Below are 26,256 nucleotides of genomic sequence, written 5' to 3'. Positions count from 1 at the left end.
TTAAAAATGAACAACTACTTACATTCTTCATGGAAGGAAGTTTCCGCGTCATCTTTCTCTTTCTCTTGCTCGGTCTCTTTCTCGGTCTCTTCTTCTTCAGGCTCAGTACTTCCATCTCCTTGTTGCTCAGTCTCAACTAACTGTAACTCTTTTTCTTCATGCTCAGTACCTCCATGTCCAACATCTTCATGTTGCATAAACTCTTCCTGGGTCACTTTGTAAGGATCAATACCCATTGCTTGCATTATTTGGCAACTAAAATTGTGAATCTTGAATTCTGCTGTTTCTGAAAGGTCCCCTTCTGATATCCTTTCTCTGGCAATTGCATACACTGCTTTAAACATTGCTTGCTTTGCTTGCAGTTGCTCTTTTAGATGGCCATTCTCAATGGTTTGCGCTTTCAGCCAACTTTGCAGGTCGTCCTTTCTGGGTAGCACTGTTGATATACATAGCTGCTTCTCAAGCTGTGAAAACTCAGCCACAAAGCTAGGAGTTGGCTGCAATTAACAGATGGAGAGGTTAAAAAGAGATAGCAAAAACAGTTGAACATTCTAAATATACAAATTTTCAGTTGTATGTGTAACTTAAAGTTACATAAGCACATTTTATATGTGTAACCTATAGTTACATAAGCACATTTTATAGTTACACGTATAAAATGTGTAACCTATAGTTACACATATAAAATGCATTCACTTGTGTTATCTTTTGCATGTGTAACTATAAGTTACACAAGCACATTTAAATGTGTAACTTATAGCTACACATGACAATTTTGATTATATCAAAGTTTTATCTAAATTACATTACCATAAATTTACAAAATCTAAACCAACTGACATATAACTCTTACCGAAAACTGTGTCATGTTTGTTCTCCAAATGTAATCATAAATCTGGTATATATCCCACCTCCCAATCCTCGGGATATATTCTTCGTGGTTCTTAACTTTTGGGATTAATCCTGCTGGCGTGTGTTCAACAAACAATAACTGCAACATATAAATTTTAATTAGTCGATTGAACAAAAATATCCATCACGTAACACTAAAACTGTTGGAATAAGAAACTACACACAAGCTGTTTACTAGTAGGTATTGCACACAAGCCTTCACATTTGACAAACAACCAAGATTAGTATGAATTTCTTCAAACAAGTGCTCGTGTATTAAATCAGGCCACGACACCTTGATCACCGTATCATAAGTTTCAACGATACTAAGATATTTCGCGTTCACTCCATTGACATTTTTGTCGCCAAAAAACAATACACAGCAAAGATAAAGACCTATCAAGCAAACTAGATCCTTCTCATCAACTTTCTTTCTTTTCCCACTTTTGCTCCTTTTTGCCATAAGTTGTTTTATCTTCTCTAAAATGTTTGTCTTAGTCACTGTCGTCTGATGCTTTGTAGATTTGATATCAGTGAAGAATTTGTTGTATAAAACATTGTCAGTCAAATCACTAGGGCAATAGTACTTTAACAGCTTCTGACCCTTTCTGCTTCCAATCCTATGTATGCAAAATATACCAGCCAGCTTTGCCGGTGTAGACTCTATAATCTTATCATCACCAAACTTGAATGAACACGGTGTCTCACAATCCATGTCAAAGCAATTCAAAAGCTTCAAGACGCCGTGTTTGTTGGTACTTATCTGTATTGTTGTACTCAGTACAGCTGTATCATAGTCATCATAATACATCATTACGAGTTCACCGTAAGCAGCTCTCCTAAGATATCTCTGAGCCCTATCAGTCAGTCCTATATGTTTTATCACCTTTACTAAATCCTTTACTGCATTAAACGACTGCCTTAGGTTTCCTGTACACATAACACACAAAAATAGCATGAGTAAGTATGTTGTGTACTTATCAAATATACTCATTTTTAACTGCAAAATGAAAATCGTGTTACACACTATGTGTATTTTCCAAGTACACAAACTGAATCATTCTATTTTTTGTTGTGTAACCTTAACTTACAAATGCATATGAAGGTTTACAAGCGTCATTTTTTGATCTGTAACTATTATTTACAAACACAATACAGTCGTAGGTTATATTTTGCATGTGTAACTTTCTAGTTACATAGGCAATTGGCAAATCAGTGATGTTATTATGCATGTGTAACTTCTAGTTACACAGTCACTTGGCAAGTTAGTGGTTAGATTTTCAATGTGTAACTTATAGTTACACATGCATATGCATTACAAACATGAGATTCTAAATGTGTAACTTATAGTTACACATCCACTTTGCAAGTCATTGGTGACATCTTGAATGTGTAACTTACAGTTACACACTCAGTATACAAAGGCTCAATTGTATGTGTAACTACAAGTTACACACTCAGTATACAAACCACAACACAGTTGGTGGTGATATTTTGAATGTGTAACTTATAGTTACACAAGCCCTTGTTTGCATAGTTATACATTCAAAAGCATTTACATTAGATCATCACAACCAAAATCGCATGTATAATTTTTACTAGCATGATATCATAACAACATATATCATCAAATAATTTCAACTCTTAATACCTGTTATTGCAGTATCTGTTTCAGCGGTATTGCTTCTTCCTCGCGCCGTTTTACTTTACAAAATGTAAATTGAATCTGAATCTGCAGTTTAAAAAGTAAGAAAACATCAATCTCCAGTAGTACTAAACTCCTTAACACGAGATTGAGATGATACATGAACAAAAAACATCAAGTAAAGCTAACCCCTAAAAACAGAGAGGAAAAGTAGAAGATCGAAAATAGATTCAAACCTCAGTTCGTCTTCTTCTTCTTTCTCCGTCTTCTTCTTCTTTCTTCGTCTTCTTCTTTGATAAAAAAAGGACTGAATCAAACAACGAATGAAGCAAAAAATAGATCGAATACACTGAGATTTAACATATCAAAAACAGATCAAATACAGATCGCAAAACATATCAAATTTACTGAGATTAAACAGATTGAAAAACAGATCGAAAACAGTTCCAAAAACATGTTAAACACGAAGAAGAAGAAAAGATTAAACATGAAGAAGAAGATTTGACCGAAATCTACCTGTTTTAGTTTTTCGTTTCTTCGATCTGCAAAAAAAATTCTCTGAAACAAATTTCTCTGCACTTCTTTGAAGGTTTTCGACCGACAGTTTTCTTAGGTGAGATTTAGTTTCTCTCTCTTGAAATGAAATTAATGTGTCGGTTTGATAGAAAAACTAGGTTAGATACTTATATAGTGAAGGTTATTCTGGTTATTTCAACCGAATTAAAATTTATTTTTAATTCAGGGCCTACTAATAAAACTCTTTTAACTAGGGGCCTCATATTATGGGTTATCCATGGGTTGGGCCTTAGCCTAATTTTCCCTTCTCGTATCCATATGTTAAAAATATTAAAGGAGTTGTGGAGATTCGAACCTAGGACAAGAGGGTTTTAGGCTGGTCTGCATCCACCAGGATGCTTGATCTTTTCTGCCTCCAAATGCTTAATCTATGCATCTATACTTACTATATACTCCGTTTATTCCCATGCGGTACTCGAGAAACCCTAGACCCCCCTCATATATAAAGATGTTCCCATCAATCCCAGGGACGGATCTATGAGAGGGCTAACCGGGGCTTTAGCTCCGGTCGCCCTCCCGATCCACAAGCCTAATTCTTTCCATTTTAGCCAATTTTTTGGTTAATCATGTGTATTAGCCCGGATATAAAATGAAAAATCCGTCATTCTGGATCCGTCCCTGATCAATCCATAACTTCACATCCCTTCCATAGCTTTTTATCCCTTCCACAGCAACAGCGGCGTCCTCGGTGCCACCATTATTTCTTCATATTATTCTCCTTAACTTCTGTAACCCTTTTCTCTCTTGTTCCAACTTGATCTAGTCCATCGATAAATCTAATCCTTACATAGTATCCTTCACTGATTCCAATCCATACCAAGTAACCTAACAAAATCCTTCTCTAGATCTAGATTTTTATATGTATTTGTTTGTAATCAGTTGACTGGCAATTTTACTGTAAAAATTGTTCATATATGTGATACTTTGTCATTTTGAAACTACGGATTTTTGAATAGCAAATTTGGGTATTGTACTATTGCGAATTTGTATTAAAAATTCTATTACTGTAATTTGTAAATGTATTATTCCGTTAAATTTGGTTATGTTATGCTTTCTTAACTGATTGGATTAGAAATGGAAAGCCCGGATATTAAAGAATCGGTAAGATTAAAATTTATTTTTCAGTGCTCAATATGGAGTTTGTTTTTTTCTTTTTTGGAGTATTTGATGGACATGAATATAATTTATTTGGATTAAATCCAAAGAAAGTGATTTCATTTGGTCCCAAATACAGATGATTGGCGATTAATTTTACAACTCAAGAACCTCAGATAAACGGAACTAGTGAATCAGACGGGTTGACGGGTTAGCCCGCAGGTTAGGCGGGTCAACCCGTTTGACCCGCGGGTTCTAAAAAGCTCAACTCTAGCTCGGCCCTACTAACCTACAAGCCGAGTTAGGTCCGGGTTTACACGGGTCGGGTTAGGTCTAACCCGCGGGTTCTGGCCCTAATTGTCAGGTCTAGATTTTCATAATGTGTGTAGTTGTTGGTGCTGTTGGAACCAAAGGAGAGGTCTAGTCTTCTGTTATACATCTTCTAATGCATGGTAAGTGTTTTTTTTTTTAGCTTTTTTTATTTCAGCACAAGGTTTGATCTTGTAAAGGTGTTATTTTGCTGTTGACAAAGATCAAACTCGATAGGAGTAGTGGTAGGTATTTTGCTAGTACTTGTTATGGAGGTTATGTAAGTGCAACATGCATAATCAGGGAATTTTTCTTGTCGGACGGCATCAGAGTTGGTTGTTCAGGTGTAAGTCAAACTGGAATTGGTAGTGTGTCTAGTTTTTTTGCTTATGGGTTTGATTGTTGAACTGGTATTTCATTGTTCCTTTGGTGTTGGCCGTAAAAAAAATTGTAAATGGAACTACTTAGTAATTAGCGGCCTGATCTGTAATGATGATGGTGTTTGTAAATGTGGTTAATGAAATTGCAATTGTTTTTTTTTTCGGTTTCTCTTTGTGATTTCTAATGAAAGGAACAATGGTATGTTAAACTGTGGTATGTTGAAACAAAATAGGCATCATTCTCTATCCAGTCTAATTCACTTGATGGAGAGGCATATACACACCTAGTCTGAATCTACAATCTGGCGAAACATAGAGATGTTCATACTTCATAATCACCATAAGAAATTGTATCACTCAATAAATATACACAAGAGTGCTGATTTTATTTTTCTTATTGACCTTATTTGTTTGACCTATCATGTTTTACCATTTTTTGATTTTAATTGTTGGTCAGGGGCTTGAGATATGGCATGATATGGCCCTGTTAACTACTTAATCAATTATGTCAGGAATACACTAGTATTCTGATTAATCAAATCAAGATATTGCAATACACCAGCGTGACATAATGCCTGTCAACAGGTGCTGGCTCTTCCGGATCTGCAAACGCGTAAACCCTGGTAAACCGTGCATGATCAACAAGTGTTGGTGTATATGAATTTTGCCAAAAATCAATTATGATTGTAGTAGGAAAAATTGCATCTGAAATTCAATAAGGAATGACTATTTTGTTAAATAAGGAAGGTAAAATTTTAATTTTAACAAGTGTACTATCTCATTGACATGAATGCTTAACGTGTCAGGATATTTAGAGATTTTTTTAGGGTTTCAGCAAGATTATAGGAGTCTAATTAGAACTGACAATCAGTAGTCTAATCCTAATACAATATTTTTCTGTTGGGTCTCGCAAAATCCGCAAAATCGCACTTTCCATATACCACCTTGATATTCTTTTGTTATATTCATGGTAAACATAACCCACCCACTATAATTAGATTTGCATACTAGATATGTATAGGAAAAAAAGAAAGAAAAACACTATATTTAGCTAGATTTGGATCCTAGAAATAAGAAATTAGATACCTCGTTCATAAGTAGAAGAAAGAAGGAATTGAGAGGATGAGTTCTAATAAGAAATGTGTTGTTCCTGCCAATGGTCTTGTTAATAATGATCCTCCTCCTCCGAAGGGCTTTGCTTCATGGGATGACTTTGTGGAAAGCATTAGTGATATACTAGAAGAGTATGTCAATGAAGAATGGGAATTAATTCATATTAAGAAAATGATCCATGTTGAGAATGATCCTCCTCCTAAGGGTTTTGCTTCTTGGGATGCATTTGAGAAAAACTATGGTGAACATTTGGATAGTGATTACAATGAATAAGAACATGGGAAGCCGCCAAGACAAGCAAATTTATGGCTGGGCACTCGGCATTGACTAAATTCAAGTTTTTTACGTTATTTTTAGTATGCTAATTTTATTAATATATAAGCAAAATTATGTAGCAGTCAAAGGCCTACTGTTCAATTGTGCTCTCAATTCTGATTTTTTGTTTTTGGTTAAGTTTGTCAGATTTGGCATTGCAATTTATGAAAAATTTGGCTATATTTTTCAACTCTGATACAAGACTCAATATACAGTACCTATCATATTCATGATAGGATCACTTTAACAGCAAAGCCACAACAAAATCATGGTTAACCCTAACTCTTCAAATCCAAATCTCTAAACCAAGCCCCCTTAAACACATTACTCGTTCATTATGTTTTGTCAAAAGATTGATACCCCAACAGATGAACAATGGACAGAAATTAAACAACATATGCACTTGGAATCTAAAGAAAATATTGCATCCGTAAATATTAAACATTCACAAAAAGTATACTTCCAAGCAGCTTTACAAACATACTAATTAAACATAAAAAAAAAACATAAGATACACTAATAACACAAAAAAAAGACATATATATATAGATAGATATATATAACTAAACAAAATATGATGGATCAAGATGTGATTGAATACCATTCTTGCATAGCAGAACCGTGAAAATAGAGGACCAGATCAGTTAGAATCCCCTTCTTCTTCATTGTTGTTGTCGACAATCGTAACCACATCTTTGTATGGACAATAATCATCATCATCATCAACATCATTTTCTTCATCTTCATCCTCAAGCGCCGGCCCAAACCAAAAGAAGTGTTCTTGATCATCTAAATCATCATCATCATCATCATCATCATCCTCAGAATCATACTCATCATCCTCTTCATCGTCCTCCTCTTCTTCATCGTCAACAACATCATAATCATCATCCTATTCATCTCCAAAACAAGGAACAACCTTGCAACCAAAATAACCAACAATCTCTTTGTCTTCATCAAGAAGAAGAAATCGGAAGGAAGTTACTACTACAACAGTCATTTTTTCTGGTTTGATACTAAAACTTTCAGTTTTTGATACTGAAACCCTAGGTTCAGTTTGGAGAGAGACTTGGAAAAAAAAAGGCCGAGTAGTACTTTCCTAGTCTCCCTTGCGCGTGTTTTATACCGTGACACACGTTTTCACTTTAATGTTCAACCTCTAGCTTAGCCACGTACAAGCATGATAACTTGGCTAGTGAACAAGTATAACTTTGGAAAATAAATAAATATAGTATAATAATATAAAATAAAAAAATTGTGTGGAAAATTAACATCAAGGAATTTAACTTGGAAGAAATATAAATTGGTTTACAAGTTCGTCCAAGAGTGACATCGGGAAAAATGGAAAATTATCATTAAACAATTCGTCTCGGTGGAAATAATCCCCGAAAACTTAGATTTGGACGAAAAATTCTTGCTAAGATCGTGACATCGAAATAAATGAAAATTGGTTTAGAAGCTCGTCCAAGAGTGACATCGGTAAAAATTGAAAATTACCATAGATCGTGACATCGAAATATAAATTGGTTTACAAGCTCGTCCATGAGTGACATCGGTAAAAATAGAAAATCAAATCAATTTATCTCGGTGAAAATACTCCCCGGAAACTTAGATTTGGATGAAATTTACTTGCTAAGATATCGTGACATCGAAATAAAAATCAGGGGTTTAGAAGCTCGTCCAAGAGTGACATCGGTAAAAATGGAAAATTACCATCAATCAATTTATCTTGGTGGAGATATTCCCCGTAAACTTAGATTTGGACGAAAAATACTTGCTAAGATCGTGACATCGAAATATAAATTGGTTTACAAGCTCGTCCATGAGTGACATCAGTAAAAATAGAAAATTAAATCAATTTATCTCGGTGAAAATACTCCCCGGAAACTTAGATTTGGATGAAATATACTTGTTAAGATATCGTGACATCGAAATAAAAATCAGGGGTTCAGAAGCTCGTCCAAGAGTGACATCGGTAAAAATGAAAAATTACCATAGAGATATTCCCCGTAAACTTATATTAATTTGGATGATAAATACTTGCTAAGATCGTGACATCAAATTAAAAATTGGTTTACAAGCTTGGTCAAGAGTGACATCGGAAAAAAATGAAAAATTACCATGAATCAATTTATCTTGGTGGAAATACTCTCGGAAACTTAGATTTGGATGAACTATACTCTCTAAGATCGGTGACATCGAAATAAAAATCAGGGGTTTAGAAGCTCGTCCAAGAGTGACATCGGTAAAAATGGAAAATTACCATCAATCAATTTATCTTAGTGGAGATATTCCCCGTATACTTATATTAATTTGGACGATAAATACTTGCTAAGATCGTGACATCAAATTAAAAATTTGTTTACAAGCTTGTTCAAGAGTGACATCGGAAAAAATGGGAAATTACCATCAATCAATTTATCTTGGTGGAAATACTCTCGGAAACTTAGATTTGGATGAACTATACTCTCTAAGATCGTGACATCGAAATAAAAATTGGTTTAGCTGAATAAGCCATGTCCAAGAGTGACATTGGTAAAAAACTTGGATATCGAGTCTTGTCGACGAAGCCAATCATAGTCGTTCGTGAATTCATAATGCCGACCAATCAAATAAACTAGTTACACCTGATAACCTAACATCCCCAAACATACTTGCCAATATTTTCTGCTGATCGGTTCGATACGACCAATAATGCGATATTATCAGATATTCATATGTATGTATCACTGATATTTTATGTTTCGTCCAGATTAAAGGCACAGACATGATAAAATCATATATTATCGGCCACTATTTTAAAACATAAATACTGATCAGTTCTTTTAATACAAATTTAATTGTAAGAGCTAGCTAGAATTGCTTCTAAGAATATGAACTGGGATTTTAATCAAAAAAATTGCACCAAAAAGCATTTATGATCTTCCAAGGCACTAGCTAGTACTATATTAATAATTTATTATTTTGCTTCTAAGAATATGTGAATTGGGAGTAAAATAGTGCAATGTAGTTGACTAAGTAGTAAAGAAAAGATACTACTGTATCCAGGGCACTAGTAACAAAGGAATTAGCTAGTACAATAATAAGTACTCCACTTTGCAGTGGTATTTTTTGATCTTTGATCATTTCTACTTTAACAATTTGTGTAGAATATTCTAGTGGAACCCTGTCCTAAATACCATCCCCATCACTAAATACTAGGAGTATATATATGGAACATTCCTATGATTGATTTTTGGATTTTAGGGGTACATTCCTATAGTAGTTGTACTTTGGACTTCTTGTTATTTGTGACTGAAAGAGAAGTATTATAACAAGAGCATTTATTGTATACCCCACAAGATCTGATAACTTTTGGTCTTATCAAAAACAATAAAAAGTTGGTATAGCCTTCTCACACTTATTTTTTAATTTAATTTTTTTGGTAACAAGATATAAAGCAAAGAAAGAAAACAATCTAACTCTATGCTTCTCACACTTTTGACTACCTAAACAAGTATTATTCTCAAATGTAGCAGTATCTTTGATCGGAGCAACAAAGCCTTTTTTTTTTGAATTTATTAACATTTTATTTTTGGTAAAATTTGGGACCATATTATTTGGAAATATATATATATTACCTTAGATAAAAGTTGTTGATTGTGTGGAGTAATTTTCTCTTAACAGGGTTACTGATAGGGTTATGTGTGTTAGCAGACCTTGTGTAGTATATTCTTTCCTTCAAAAGCAGTATTTTGTCAATCACCACGCTACTGCTTTTGTCAATCATCATTACGCTTCAGTTTCTCATATTTCACTTCCACTGATCTACGCAATCACAATGAGTATCTTATTTTTTGTGCGCATGCAAAAGAAGAAGATCTAGGTAGCAATAATGAGTATCTTGTTGCTTTTTTGGGTACATGCAAAAGAAAAGATAGATCTTTTCAGTACTCCTCTCCTTCTGTTTTGACAAATACCAATATAAAGAAGATTATTTTTTGTTTCTAAAATGTATGTCACATGGGTTGGCTTGACCCAAATTTGGCATTGGTGCCGAGGTCCCTTGTGGTCCAGTCTTTCCATAAATTATTGTTATATTTCTTCCATTTTGGTTGTGTCTAAATTAAAATTAAAATCTGATAACTATCATAAAGGCTTATGTTATGTTATATAAGGTATATTACAGAAAACTGAATTGTGTTGACTCGACGAGTAAATTAAAATTGATTGATTAACAAACAAATATCAAGCAAAGAATTGAACACAATGAGCATATATTAAAGAACCAATATTTCCATATTATTCATTCTAAAACTAAACGAAGCAAAATAATAGCAACATCCTAAATAATTTTTCTTAAAAAATTAATGAAAATAAATAATTTCTAAAAACAAAAACCACATTATTCGAAAGTTTCTTTGATAATCTGATCAATTAAAACCATCACATCTGGATCTGGTACTCGTGTTGCAGCGTTAGCAGGCTGTGCTGGAACTTCAAGTACCTTTTCTTCTAGAGGTGTCTCCCTGGGTATTTCTGGTGTGCCAGACACAGTTTCACCAACAGGCTCATTCGAAGGAATGGGAGCATGGACACCATCCATTTCAACAGAAGCAGAAGCAGGAAGAGTAAGATTGTCAACATGAGCTTGAACTTCAGCTAACAAGGGCATGCTAGGAACCTTACACATCAATAGTTATGGTGATCATTAGCTTTCTTGGTACATCCATAACTATCTTTGGAATTGTTCTAATCCTCTCGGTATTGTTCTTATTGGAACTCATTTTTCTATCTTTTATGCTGGTGTGGTTTGTACGACCTCTTTAATAATATATATATATTAGAAAAATCCTAAATTTTTTTTTTAGGTTAGGAGCATTATCTCCAATTACCTAATTTAGTTGTATTCCGCGTATCATTCTCAAGTAAACAAAATATAACAGTTTCCATACTGATAAATATATGCTCATATACGCGTACAACACCACATTGATTTTAGTATATATATGATTTATCTAAATACGGAAAAATCCATATCGATAAATGTATGCTCATATACGCGTACAACACCACATTGATTTATATATATGATTTATCTAAAAACGGAAAAATAGCACGAAAAATTGCGTAAACACAAAGCCATGCGCAACAATTCCCTCCAGCCAAGCGCTATAACCATGCCCAAATTCTCTTATGGCTTTCGTATATTGGTCAACACCATAAATTACAGCTATGATTGGCAAAAACAATATATATTGGGATCATTTTTTTCTTCAAAAGACTAATATACTATGATCATAACCCTAATTTCTTGTCTTCAAAAGATTAATATACTATCCTAATTTTTAAATTTGCAATGGACACATAAATAGAATATTGATAAACTGGAATAAATCTCACACAAACACTTAAAAATATCCGTTTCTTGTTTGGATCATGAATTTTTAAAGAAGGCATGCTGATTAAGGATGCGACCATTGGCCAAACGGTGTAGTGGTTCGCCCCCCTTGGTATTACGGGGTACACTAACCGAATATATTTTGAAACACCAAAAGACGTGAAAATTCCAACAGGTGTGTTGTGTGGGGACACATATTGCATCCATTGGATGTCTATATAAGCTTTACTCGTATCTGCTAATAACATTCAACAAAAACGAAATCCTAAATGCTTCTGCATTTAAAAAAAATAATATTTCACCAGTAATAGTAATGGAAATGTTGCCGGATTTAACTCCCGAGATACTACACCTCCTCCCAAGTACAGAAAGTATTTTGGCAAGAAAATGTGTATGCAAAGAGTGGAAATATGTCCTTGCAGACAAAAGAATTGGACTGCTTTTCGGTTTCACTCGAAAAGTGAGAGAAGAAAAAATTACAAAACTCTTCTACAGAGAACAAATTGAGGAGGAATATTACTACACGATGATGTGAGATTTCTATCTGATGTTATTTGGAAACAATGGTACCTGGAATGTTATCAAATCCTATGATGAAAACATGTCACACCCTATCGATGGATCTTGTAATGTCTGGTATGTTTTTATGTTTCACACCACGACATACAAGATCCTATTTATATTATGAATCCAACAACGGGTGAGCACCTCCATCTGCCACAAATATGCGATTCAACACCAACGCCAAAAATTAGTTGGGATCTACGATACGTCGTAGGGGGTTTCAGCTATTGTGAACATACCGGTGAATACAAAGTAGTTCGAATTCAAATGGATGGTAAAGTGGACGTACACACTATAGGCGACAACAGGGGATGGAGGAACATCGGAGATTTTCCTTTTACTTTTTGGGATTCAGGTGTGTACACACATGGTTGTATTTTTTGGATAAATCATTATTTTTATGACAATATTCAGATAATATCTTTCAATTTGGACAATGAGACATTCCAGTCACATTCGCCTCCCCAACATCATATTTATGAGAATGGTGATTTCAGTACTCCAAGACTTGGAATGGTCTTGTCTGGAGATCGCCTTTTATTTTACAACATTCACGATATTTATGATCTTCGGATTGATTTTTGGGAACCCATTTCCGATAATGATATTCATGCACGTGCACCCGGTGTAGAATGGAATTGGGAACTTAAGAGGAGCATTGTCGTGGAAGAGCCTTCGAATCTATGGTGGCCGCCTTATAAGCTGGTAGCCTTGGGAAAGAACAACGACATCCTATTGAAAACAACCGTTGTTTAGCACGTTATAATGAACTCACCAGAACTTTGACAGAAATAGGGGAGACAAGGTGGCCGGTAAAGGTTAGAGTTATTCCTCACATGAGGAGCGTCGTCTCGTTGAGGAATTTTGGAGGACAATCGGAAACATGTACTCACGATGTCCATGACACAAACATATTCCTTGTGTAATGTTTTTTTTTATTAGAGTAATGTAGTTTGGTGTTCAATATATATATATTTAATAGTACTATTTCTCATCTTTGAATTTTTTTTTCGTATCTTGTGTAGACTAAAAGTTGTTTTTGAAATTTGAAGAATCGGACTTGGTCTTATTTTGGGTAATAATGGTTGGTATTTTATTTAATGGAGTTGATGCATTTAAACATATTCCCGACGAGTTTAGAGGGAGACTTTCTTTTTATGGTGGTTAATTTGGTATAGAGGGAGACATTTCTCTATTTCAGTTATATTTATGGTTATAAATTTTGCGAGTCTATAGGGAGACATAAAAGTAAATCCGAGAGAGAAAAAGAAAAATGTAAAAAGAAGTGAGAATTTGAGATGCAAAAGGTATAAGTGATTGATAGATTAATCAATGATGATATTCTTGAAAATGCACACGCATGAAAAAAAAATTGTAACTGATGGGGGGATTTGTGAAGTCAAAAAAAAAATGTTGATTACGTGACTAATCGAGATTCTTTTGGTAGACGAATTATAGATTTGAAACTGGTGTTTGACACCAAAACACAAAACCAGAACATAAATGGGCAAAACAAATTAGAGTATGTAACACATCATTTTAACTTCCAGAATTGTGTTATTACGTCTTTTTTATTAATAAATAACTAAGAAATATAAGAAATACTGATCAATAATAAACCTATTTTGGCAATCTAGTCTCTTTTTGAATCATGAGCTTTAAATGCCACGTCCTAGTCGTTAATATCACGAAAAAATTGATCTTAAAGCCGATCAACTCGCTCTTGAAGTATATTCACCTGTTGTTGGAGACCAAAAAAATCACGATCAAAGGGACAACAACATCTATTCTCCCCATGCACCAATTCCACACAATGCTCATCGACAGAAAATGCATTAAACTCACACAAACGCCAATAATCTGCATGCTTCCTCATGTAGATTATGAACACGCCGAGTCTAGGATAAATAACTCGTACATCGTAGTCTGAGATCTTAAAATCGTCTTCTAGGGTTCTTATTAATGAATTGTACTCAACAGTTTTAGGACCCATAACAATAAATTGGTCGCAATATTTTGTGCAGTTCATTCTGATCGAAAAGGAAGAGCGGCCATGACAGAGATTGTCATGACATGTATATTTTGAATGATAGAATTGTATTCAACGTAGCAAACAAGATACAATACATCTGTTCTTATATACAAGAAACAGAGATAAAAAGAGAAACAAGATATACATGAAAAAGGGAACAAAATATACAAAGATATACATGCCATGTAGAAGAAGATATTATCCCAAGATATCAGGACAATATCGTGGAACACCCTTCCTCAAACTCAAGATGGTGCAACACATATGTTGAGTTTGGAAATCAAGAACCTTAGACGAGCTGAGGTCAATGTTTTGGTGAATAAATCAGCGAGTTGCACTTCCGAGCATACAAATGGTAAGACAATAGTCAGCTGCTGGAAGTGATGTCTTACAAAGTGACAATCAATCTCAATATACTTCGTACGTTCATGAAACACGTCATTATGAGCAATGTGAATTGCGGCCTTATTGTCACAACACAATGGAGTAGGTTTTGATAAATGAACTCCCATATCTTCAAGAAGCCATCTCAACCAAACAATTTCAGAAGTTGTATGAGCAAAAGCTCGGTACTCAGCCTCCGCACTAGACCGAGAAAATACACTTTGTTTCTTACTGCACCAAGAGATCAAAGAGTTGCCTAGAAATGCATATCCTGTGGTTGAGAGTCTATCTGTGATGTCACCATCCCAATCTGATTCTGAATATGCATGAAGACAAAGATCAGAAGTAGATGAGAACTTTATACCTTCATACAGGGTGCCTTTGATATAACGTAATATCCGAAGTACTGCAGCATAATGTGTGGACCTTGGAGCTGACATGAACTGACTAACTACATGAACTGCATGACTGATATCTGGTCTTGTGATGGTTACATAATTAAGACTTCCCACAAGCTGACGATATAATGTAGGATTTTCTAAAGCTTTTCCTTCGAAGAGATGGAGCTTCACATTCAGTTCAAGAGGTGTATCTGCAGTTTTACTATCTGTTAACCCAGCACGCTGAAGGATGTCAGAGGCATACTTCACTTGTGACATGAAATAACCATCAGATGATTTATCAACCTCTATACCAAGAAAATATCTTAAAAGACCTAAGTCTTTCATTTCAAAATAGGAACTGAGATGAAGTTTAAGAGCAAAAATTTCTTCTAAATCGTCACCTGTGATAACCATATCATCAACATACAAAAGGAGAATAACCATAACCTTCTCAGTTGATCGAGTAAACATTGCTGAGTCATATGCACTTTGATTGAATCCGTACTGAAGGATAACACTGGAAAACTTCTCAAACCAAGCACGCGGTGCTTGTTTAAGTCCATACAAAGCTTTACGGAGCTTATATACTTGATTTGGAGAATGGGTCATTCCTGGTGGTGGTTTCATATACACTTCTTCTTGAAGTTCTCCATTGAGAAAGGCGTTCTTTACATCCATTTGATGAAGATTCCAATTACGAGCAGCAGCAACAACAAGAAGTGTACGTACAATAGTCATACGAGCAACGGGAGCATATGTTTCTTCATAGTGTATACCATATTCTTGGATATATCCTTGAGCAACCAAACGAGATTTGTAGCGTTCTATATTACCTTCGGAGTTTGTTTTGATCTTGTACACCCATCTACTGCCAACAACAGTTTTCCCTGGTGGTAAGTCAACCATATCCCATGTACCAGCGTCCTTGTGTGCTGTTAGTTATTCTCCCATAGATGTTTGGCAGAATGGAATTATAGATGCTTCCTTGTATGATTTTGGTTCATGTATAGATAAGATGGATGATAAAGAACAATGATAATCTGCAAACCTGGATGGTGGTCGACGAGTACGTGGAGGTAAAGCATCATTCTCAGGTACAAGATCCCTTTCTGGAGAAGCAATGTCAGGATTTTCCATAGAGTGGTCATGTGGAGTTTCGATACTTTCAAGAGGAGTGACTTCTGTGATGGTGGATGGAATAGGTGTAGGCTGAGATATAGATAGAGATACATCCTCAAAAGGATCTAGATACGTAAACTGTTCTAGAGTATATGACTTGCTGCTAGGAAGAGACCAAAAGGGTATATTTTCCCAAAACGTAACATGACGAGAAATACGTAATTGACGACTCTCTGGATCGTAACAACGATAACCTTTTTGTTCAATACCATAACCTAGGAACACACAGATAATATTCTTTTTGCTGAGTTTGTTTCGTTCTCGTTCTGTGAGAAGGACAAAACATGTTGAACCAAAAACACGGAGCTCACAATAATTTGATTTCATATTATAGAGACGTTCATAAGGTGATATTCCTCCTATAACTATAGATGGAATACGATTTATTATGTAAACTGCAGTAAGAACTGACTCACCCCAAAAATTAGAGGGAACTGATGCTGAAAGAAGTTGGGTTCTAGCTGTCTCTATAATGTGACGATGTTTTCTTTCTGCTATACCATTTTTCTTTGGAGTGTCAGTACAGGATAACTGAAGTAGAGTACCTTCTGTTTTAAGAAATTCTTTGAAAAGAGTTGATACGTATTCACCTCCTTGATCAGCACGAAAGGTTTTAATGGATTTTCTAAATTGAGTTTTGGCCATTCTAGAGAAATTTGTGTATATTTTCAAGAATTCTGATCTAGAACTGAAAATATATATCCATGTAAAACGAGAGAAATCATCAATGAAGATAAAATAATATAGAGCCCCTCCCTTAGAGGCAATGAGAGATTTTCCCCATACATCAGAATGAATAAGATCAAAGAGTTCAACTGAATGAGTAATACTATTATTAAAAGGAAGTGCAGGTTGTTTACCCAACTTACAGGAAATGCAATAAGGTTCTTTATCAACTTGAGTTGTTCCTAGTAATCCTTTATTGATCATATATGTAAGAAGTGAAAAAGAGACATGTCCTAGCTTAGAGTGCCAAGACATAAATGGATACACAGTAGAAGAAAGAGAGTTTGCAGCTGCTGCAGTAAGTTCATTCTTTGATTATTGAGGAACAACTGGAGTTTCAAGGAGATATAGTCTACCGAATCTAAGGCCTATCCCAACAAGATTCTCTGTCCTGGGATCCTGTATTACACAACCAAAAGAGAATAAATAAATGTTGAAACCCTGATTGCACAGTTGCCCAATTGATATAAGATTCATCTTGATCTTTGGAACAAGTAACACATCAGATATACGTATTTTGTCTTTAACCTGACCAATATGACTAGCAGCTATTTCAGATTCATCTGCAGTTTCTATTTTGGGTGTAACAATAGGATGCTTGTTTTCAAATACATTAGAATTTAATGACATATGATTAGAAGCACCTGAGTCAAGAAACCAACCATCTGAAAAGGTACCTGTGGGAACTGAGAAAGCAGAAGCTGCTGTAGAGTTATTGTTACCAATTGCAAGGGATTGTTTGAGCATCTCTTGAATATCAACAAGATTCTTGATGTAGATGTTGATGTTGATGTTTCATGTCTTCTTTCTAGTGCAGGTATTGCAAGAATGGATGGTACATGTGTGTATGCAGTTCCATTCAGCCTTCTTCTTTCTCGTATGTTTCTTGAAGATGGAGATGTACAGTTTCCTAATGTATGACCAGGTTCTTTACAATAATTGCATTGAATCTGAGAGTTCGAACTTTGATGGGTTGTAGCTTGAAAGGCTGATGTTTGTGAAACACTCTGTGTTGATGGCAAAGTGCAGTTCTTGGCCAAGTGACCAAGTTTCTTGCAGTTGTAACACTGAACCTGTGACATGTCACGAAAGTTTCTCTGAGAATTAAAAGTATTATTAAAACTTGCACATGAAGGAACTGCAAACACAACAGGTATCTCAGGCTTGATCCTCTTTCGAGTTTCTTCAGTAATAAGCTCAGACAACGCAGCTTCTACAGTAGGGAGAGGTGATCGATGAAGGATTGAAGCTCTTACGGTCTCAAAATCATCTCTTAACGCCATTAGAAGTTGAACCAGTCGTGACTCTTCTCTGTATTTCTGCCATAACTCAAGATCTGTAGTCCAATTTGGTTCCATGAGTGCTAGTTGATTCTATATAATTGACATCTCAGAATGGAAATTTGAGATTGACTGATCCATCTGTTGCTTCATAGATCGAATATCTTGTTCTAGTTTGTAACGCTGAGCAAAATTGACTTGGGTATATCTTCTCGAGAGAAAATCCCATGATTCTTTGGCAGTTTCAAAACCAGTGAGTTGCATACTTATAGAAGTGATTACTGTATTGCTTATCCATGTAAGTATCTTGTGATTGTTGATCTCCCAGTCTTCAACGCTGTCTTCTTCAGTTTCTTTGTCTTTGCTAGGCTCAACTTGTTTATCTATAATGACAACACCAGTCGTAACATCACTAGGATTTTTGGCTTTCCGATCAATATATTTCCACATAGCTTTTCCTTTGAGAAAACTTCTCATAAGGAAGGACCAATGGTTATAGTTTATTCCATCAAACTTTACGGTAATAGGTTAATAATCTTCACGCGACATATTGAACGATAACATGGAAGGATTTTGGACACTAGGGTTTGGGTTTTATAGTCTAAACACAGACGAAACAGAGATGGGATGGGGTGACAGGAATTGATCTTGTTGTTGTTGTTGTTGTTATTGTTGCAGCGGAAGATGGATTGTTAGATCTTGCCAGGCTCTGATGCCATGTTAGTAATCCACGGGCCTAACTAACCTCGAAAACCGTCTTGCAAGGTTAGGATTGCCCGAGGCTTATTAAGCATGGGACCTAGGTTTCCCTAGGCGATGTGGTACTATTTAACAGGTAGCAAGAGAGAAGAAAAGCTCCTTGTATTGACAATTAGATATGGTGGCCTAAAAAAATTAGGTTGATTTATTTATTAAGTTCTTTATGTTCAGAAACTACATCCGATTAAAAAGGAAATTAGATAAAGATGAAATATTCATTCCATATATATATATATATATCTCGTTATCTATTTTCTTCCATATTTATATATAGTGATACAAAAATTGAAATATTCGATGTTCTTTATCCAAAAAATGTAGGGGATAAAAGAGAGATGCATTATGGTACCATTAGCCCATATTTGTAGTGGTAAATTCATGTTTTGTATTTTATGGATATTTCCGGTTTTATATTATACCAATGTCGTTATAAATATTAAGATGTTGTTGTGATGGGTATTCTAATTCCATGAGGTCAGCATGAATTGGTGCATAAGTAACTGTAATGAGAATCGCAGCTGGTTTCTACAATTCAAATGAAAGCCAGGAAGACCCCTTCCCCTTCATGGACTCTAGTCTTATAGAATCCATGTAATTTCAGCAATCCTTTGTGATTTCAATACAATTTCAAATTTGTGTAATAAAATTAGGCGTGATTTTTCTGAGTTTTCAACACAATAATTGTGCTTTCTATATACTCTTATCCAGTTCTTTGGGCATAGATTGAGTTTGACAATGCAACCAGCAACTCCAACACCATTCAATCATACACAAGAAAACGGTCATCATTAAACAAGAAAATTAATCCATTAGACAGTCATTAAACAGTCATTAATTAAGCAACTCCAACACCATTCAGTCATTAACATTACAAAAAACATGAAAATAAATCCTAAATACAAAACATAAATTCCAAAAAACAGAACAAGATTCAGTCGTCCACAGTCCACAATTTCCCATTAGACCACTCTTAATTCCAAATTTTCTCTGTAATTTGATGATACCTATTTCTTCAAAATAGTAACTTGTGTAACCATTTGCAAAATCTGTATCATCATTTCCATTAAAGCAACTTAACCCAAAACATCCACAGTTATAAGAAAATTGGAATTGGTAGAGCCTTACCTGTTTCCGGCCATCACTCGGAGTCGTAATCCGACTTTTCCCTATCCGATCGCATATCAGTTTCAGAATCAGTCACTATGTTGAGTATGCCCTCATTTTCATGTGTTGTTCGTGATAGGTACGCCTGATACTCATCCTATACACTGATTTCATTCACAGGGTGGTCTATATAATCCTTATATCTTCCAGCATAAATTGATGCTCTTCTAGCCCTAATCCTTCTCATTAAAAACACACCTTGTCTCCTTTCCCTTTTCTGCAACAACTGCAAAAATTCTTCTGGGTATTCTTCATCTTTTACTTTCTCTATGCTTCTCTTCTTTGTCTCTTCATTTTCTGCCTCACATACTGATTTTGCATAATAAAACTCATTCCACAACAGATCCATATCATCATCTTGGTTATTGTTCTGCAAACCTACTTCTTCCCCTTCTCTCATATTCCTTGCCTCTTCTTTCTTTTTCTTTTTATTCAATCTTATTGCTTTCGATATATGGTACTTAGCTTTCTCTATTTTCTCCAAATTCATTTCACATACTGCTAATTTGAACCTCATCATCACTTCCTTTCTCTTCAAGCACTCCTCCTTATCAACTTCTTCCGCTGTCATTGGGGTCTTGCCTTTTGATAGTTTGGAACCACATCCATTTTTCTGAGTTATTCGGAGCCATTGTTATCTCTGAAACTTTTTTTCTTCTTCTCCTCTCTTGGCTTAATTTTCTCTCTGGAACATGAATATAAATCCTAATTCCTTTTTCACATTTGTTATCTTTTTTTTTTCTTCTGAGACCTATTCCCAAGAGACACATACAGCGGTCGAATTCAAAGAAATAATAACACCCTACTAAAATGTCATGTCCTTTCATACCTACTTCATGACGTAATGGTTATCCTTTATATTTTGTTACCTTTTAAATAAAAATCCAGTTATAGGTTTAAGCTATAACCGCTTATGAGATAAAACGTGCAAATATGCGTTACTTTCCTGCTCATTAAGGACGCGACCATTCAAATAATGCCTGCTCATCAAGGATGCGACCATTCGCCAATAGGTGTATTGGATGTCTATGTGGATGGGGAAAACGGGTCGCTAGTTTTTCGGGAAAGTGGAGAGTCGAGCGTGCTGTCGAGACTCCTCATCCGGTAAAAATGTTAATCCTCACACAGATTCACCGCTGCAAAGGGGGTGCTTAGATTCGGGAAATCAATCTGTATGACTCCGGCCTAAACCAAGACAATGGCCGTTCCAGAGTCAATTCGGTCGCAAAGAGGGAGATGGGTTGATATGTAGGAGGGAAGCTGAAAATTGTGTGGGTTTAGTGATGATCGAAGATTGTGGGTGTGTTGAAGGTTTCTGCAATAATGGTGAAATGATAAGTTCTAATAAGTTCTGATGGATTGATGAATTCCTGAGAGTGATAACTCAAGAAATTCTACGTAGACGAGAGTATGTCTGTTCAATCATGGTTTCAAAGACTTATTTATATTGTCAGAGTCGTGAACACCTTGATCCCTGTAAGTGTGATGGTTTCTTGAGTGAAAGAGTGGAAAAGTGGGAGATCGTGGTAAAGTCAGTTCCATGTCGTGTGGAGACTTCTGATCGTGCACCCACTACTTTGCTAACTCCTTCAACCGTTTACATGACTTACGCACATTTCTCGTTGTGGATGAATCCACGTGCCGTAGACCGTGGATGTGATTGACGTCTCACAAATCGTGGAGTCTGCAGGGCATACATGTTTTGATTAGTCAAGTATTGACAATGAGTCTGAGTAGTTTCGTTGAATCGAGCATGAATGATGAATGCTCGGAGATTCGTGGATCGAACATGTAGTTCTCTGAAGGGATGTCAGTATTGTTGATTCATTGATGAATTACTGACGAGCGACTGAGCAAGTATTGCTCAATTCTGCGAATTACTGAATATTGAGGATTTGATGAACAACTGAGTAAGCATTGCTCAATTCACCAAATTAGTGATTTTTGATAGTCTGTCGTGCAACTGAGCAAGTATTTCTCAATTCGACAAATTACTGATGAGTTGTTGAATATTGATCAATATTCGAGCAATTGAGCAAGTATTGCCTGATTCGGTGAATTATTTACTGGTGAGGAGACCCAATAAAATATTAATTAAAATATTGGTAGATTAGCGAATATTGTATAATTAATTTTTATGCTGATTGGTGGATCAACATAAATTTATTAGTGTTTGAAACCCTAATTTTCGATCAATCCTCCATCAATTGGCGAATTGTTGAAAATTAGTCATGAATGAAGAGGGACCGACCACATAGGATGATGAACACCCATGTGATGCCCAGTGCTCGAGTGAGCACGCACCAGGGTTCTCAGTTTGGGAGTTGGTGAAAGAATGATGATTAAATGGTGGTTTCACCATTTAATGAAAATATTCATGGATTCATCATTAGGTGGTAAAACCTAAGTATGAGAGATGGGACTGACCAAGGGGCATGGTACCAGCTCTTGGTGGTCACGGGACCAGTTGTTGGTCATTTGGAGAATCCCCAGTTGGTTGGAGAAAGTTCGGTCCCAGTATGAGCAATTGAGCAAATTAAGTCAGAATTATGAAAACATGTGGGACCGGCTTTGTGCAAGCCCTATGAATGACTTTGGTTGGTCATGAAGGCGTGCACGTGTTTCCATGGTGTCCATGTCTCCATACTGAGAGTTTCAGTATTTTCTGATGTGCGTTCGAGCAACATCGTGAATTTTCAGAAGAGTTTCATCTTGACTGAGAATTCTCGATTTTTGTTGGAATGAGCATGTATGCTCAATTCATCAATATTTTGAAAATATTAAAATAAAAGTGTTTTAATATTTAAAATTGGCGTGAGAGGCTAGCCAGTCGTGTGACCATGTTGGCTTTTGGTTTTTCGTGATTCGAGCAATATTTGAGAAAATATGAAGAAATCATGAATTTTGCTCAAACCTAGGAGTTTCACGAGTTGAGAAAAAAATAATTATGAAAGATTAAGGATTGCAAGGTGTGGGACCGGCCAAGGCTAGGGCATGGCCGGCCGGCCATGTTGCCCGGTCCCGCACACCTTTTTCTATTTTATAATATTATTTTTTGTGAATCTTTGAAGTTATGGAGAATCCTTGAAGATATGGAGAATCCATGAGTTTTTGTTGAAACAGAGGAGTTTCGTGAGATTGGGAATAATAATTATAAAAATCTAAGCATTGTGAGGTGTGGGACCGTCCATGGGCATGGCCGGCCGGCTACGTTGCCCGGTCCCGCACACCTTTCCTTATTTTATAATATTATTTGGTGAATCCACCATGTCATGGAGAATTCACAAGTTTTGCACAAAATAAGGAATTTTGCTAAGATGGAGAAACCTTCATGAGTTTATGAAAATAAAATAAGGAAAAATAATGGAGGAAGCATGGGACCGGCCACGGTTAGGGCACGGTCGGCCGGCCGGTGGGCCCGGCCCATGGGCGTTTCTCCATTATTTTATAATTATTTTCTCTCTCCTATTTTTGTGCAGGATTTCTCATTATTTCATGTTTTTGGACGCTCGTTCGTGCATCCGGGTGCTCAATCGTGCATCATTGTCGAGTACACTCGCGCCATTTTTGTGGGGCTTACTCAGTCAGACGCCCAATTGCTGAGTATTTATTACTAATTTATGAAATTCAGTGGAGAATAGTTCATGAAACTGAGTAGAATCATCTATGGATTCAACTACGAATTCAGAATAATAAAATGAGCATTACCACCCTATGGGATCGTGGATTCGACCATAGAATCAGAGTAATTAAAATTATCCATTACCATTTCATGATATCAGTGGATTCAATCATGAAATCGGAGTAATGAGATAACAAAGTTGTGTTTTATTTCCATTATATGAGATCCAGCCGTGGAATCGATCATAGAATCAGAGCAATTGTTATTGCCATTCCATGGGATCAGGCCGTGGATTTGACCATGGAATAGGATCAATGTTATTTCCATTCCATGGGATCAGGTCGTGGATTAGACCATGGAATAGGACCAATGATAGATTATTCTAGGAATTCAGTAGTGAATGTCACGGCAAAAGTAATCTATTTCAGAAAAGATATTAGCCAGTTAAAGCGTCACATCCATTTTGAATGGTGCACAGTCAGGGAGTCACGACGTTGTTTACGACCTGAAGGCGTTAGTGTTCTCAATCTACGGAGAAGCGCCTGAATCTATGCACTCTCTCCACATAATCAGGGAACGGTGAGTGTCATCGACGTCCTGAAGGCGTCCGCCGCCCAACTATTCTTCTATGTGGAGGTGGGTCTCTCTCCTGCAGTCAGGGAACAGTGAGTATCACCAACGTCCTGAAGGCGTTTAAGTTCTCAATCTACGGAGAACCGCCCAAATACGTTATTCTGCATAGAGGGCACGACGAAATGCCAGGGATCGAACGCCCAGCTAGTGGAGGCTTTTCAAAAACATATTCGTCATGGTTTCGTAAAATATGAATCGTTGCATGCTTGAAAGCCGTGTCAAAAACATGCCTCATGATTTTACGATTTTTCCCTTTGTTGAAAATCCACCATCTACAGTCTATATAAGCTTTACTCGTACCTGCTTGAAGCATTCTACAATATTAAGAAAATCCTAAAAGCTTATAAAAATTTTTTTGATAATCTTTCATCAGTATAATAGTGATGGATATGTTGCCGGAATTAACTACCAAGATACTACAGCACTTCCAAATTGCAGAAAGCATTTTAGCAAGCAAATGTGTTTCCAAAAAGTGGAATACTCAACTCTTTTATAGAGAGGAAGATTTCAGCCCGATCGTAACAACTAACAATCACGACTCCAGAGTGATGGAACCCATGAAGATTTGAGTAAGTTGCACCCAATAGTTGGATCTTGCAATGGTCTGGTATGTTTTTATGTTTCACACCACGACATACAAGATCATGTATATGTTATGAATCCAGAAACTGGTGAGCACCTACATCTGCCACAACTATGCATCCCAATTGCACGAGATTAAGTACTTTCGTTGTATCCACGATACAATGTAATTGGGGGTTTCGGCTACTGTCAAAGTACCAATGAGTACAAGGTTGTTCGAATTCACATGGATGGTAAAGTTCAAATACACGCTCTAGGAGACAAGAATGGATGGAGGAACATAGCAGAGGAGATTCCTTATACCTTTTGGAGTTCAGGTGTGTACGCACATGGTTGAATTTTTTGGAAGGATTGTTGTCAGTGGGATGGTGGCATAGATTCTTTCAATTTGGAAACTGAGACATTTCATCAACATTCGCGACCCCCTCCTGATAGTGAATTCCCATCACTTGGGATGGTTATGTTCGGAGTTCGCCTTTTATTTTACTACATCCATGAGGCCTATGATGAGGGGTTTAATCAGCCCCGGATAGATTTCTGGGCACCCATTTCCAAAAAAAAAAATCCATACATGGGCCCCTGGCGGGGAATGAAATTGGAAACATAATATAAGCATTTTCTTGGAAAAGGATGAGGATGAAGGGTGGCCTACCTATTACCCGATAACTTTTGGAAAAAACAAGGACCTCCTATTGTGGCAGAATGGGCGTTTATTGCGTTACAATGCACCCACCAGAACTTGGAGGGAAATTTGGGGGAAACTATTGTGGGAAACAAGCAGGGTTGCAATTATTCCTCATATGAGAAGCGCTGTCTCGTTGAAGAATTTTGGTGGACAATCGGAAACATGTACTCATGATGTCCATGCCACTAACACATTCCTTGGGTTATCTATGTAGCTTTTTTTTTTCTTGTAGTTGTGTTGTTTTTTTTTTTTTGGTATTTGGATTTTTTTCTATGTCCAATTTATTCCTTGGGTTATCTATGTAGCTTTTTTTTTCTCTTGTAGTTGTGTTTTTTGTTTTTGTTTTGGTGTTTGGATTATTTTCTATGTTGAAATGTACAATTTAATTAGTTTGGGTCATTGTTTAACTAGCCAACCTTTGGTTTTTTCCTTTTTCTGTGTTACACCTGTGGTCCAGCCGTCCGGGCCACCCCAACCGACCTAGGTAATTAGTCGAAAATTAGAAAAATTATTTGGGTATTTCCTAAGAGATCATGATTTATTTTAGTTTGTTATGTTC

This window comes from Papaver somniferum, chromosome 5 (assembly GCF_003573695.1).
Source record: "Papaver somniferum cultivar HN1 chromosome 5, ASM357369v1, whole genome shotgun sequence".
Classification (NCBI taxonomy): Eukaryota; Viridiplantae; Streptophyta; class Magnoliopsida; order Ranunculales; family Papaveraceae; genus Papaver; species Papaver somniferum.
This window is presented reverse-complemented; position numbering follows the sequence as displayed.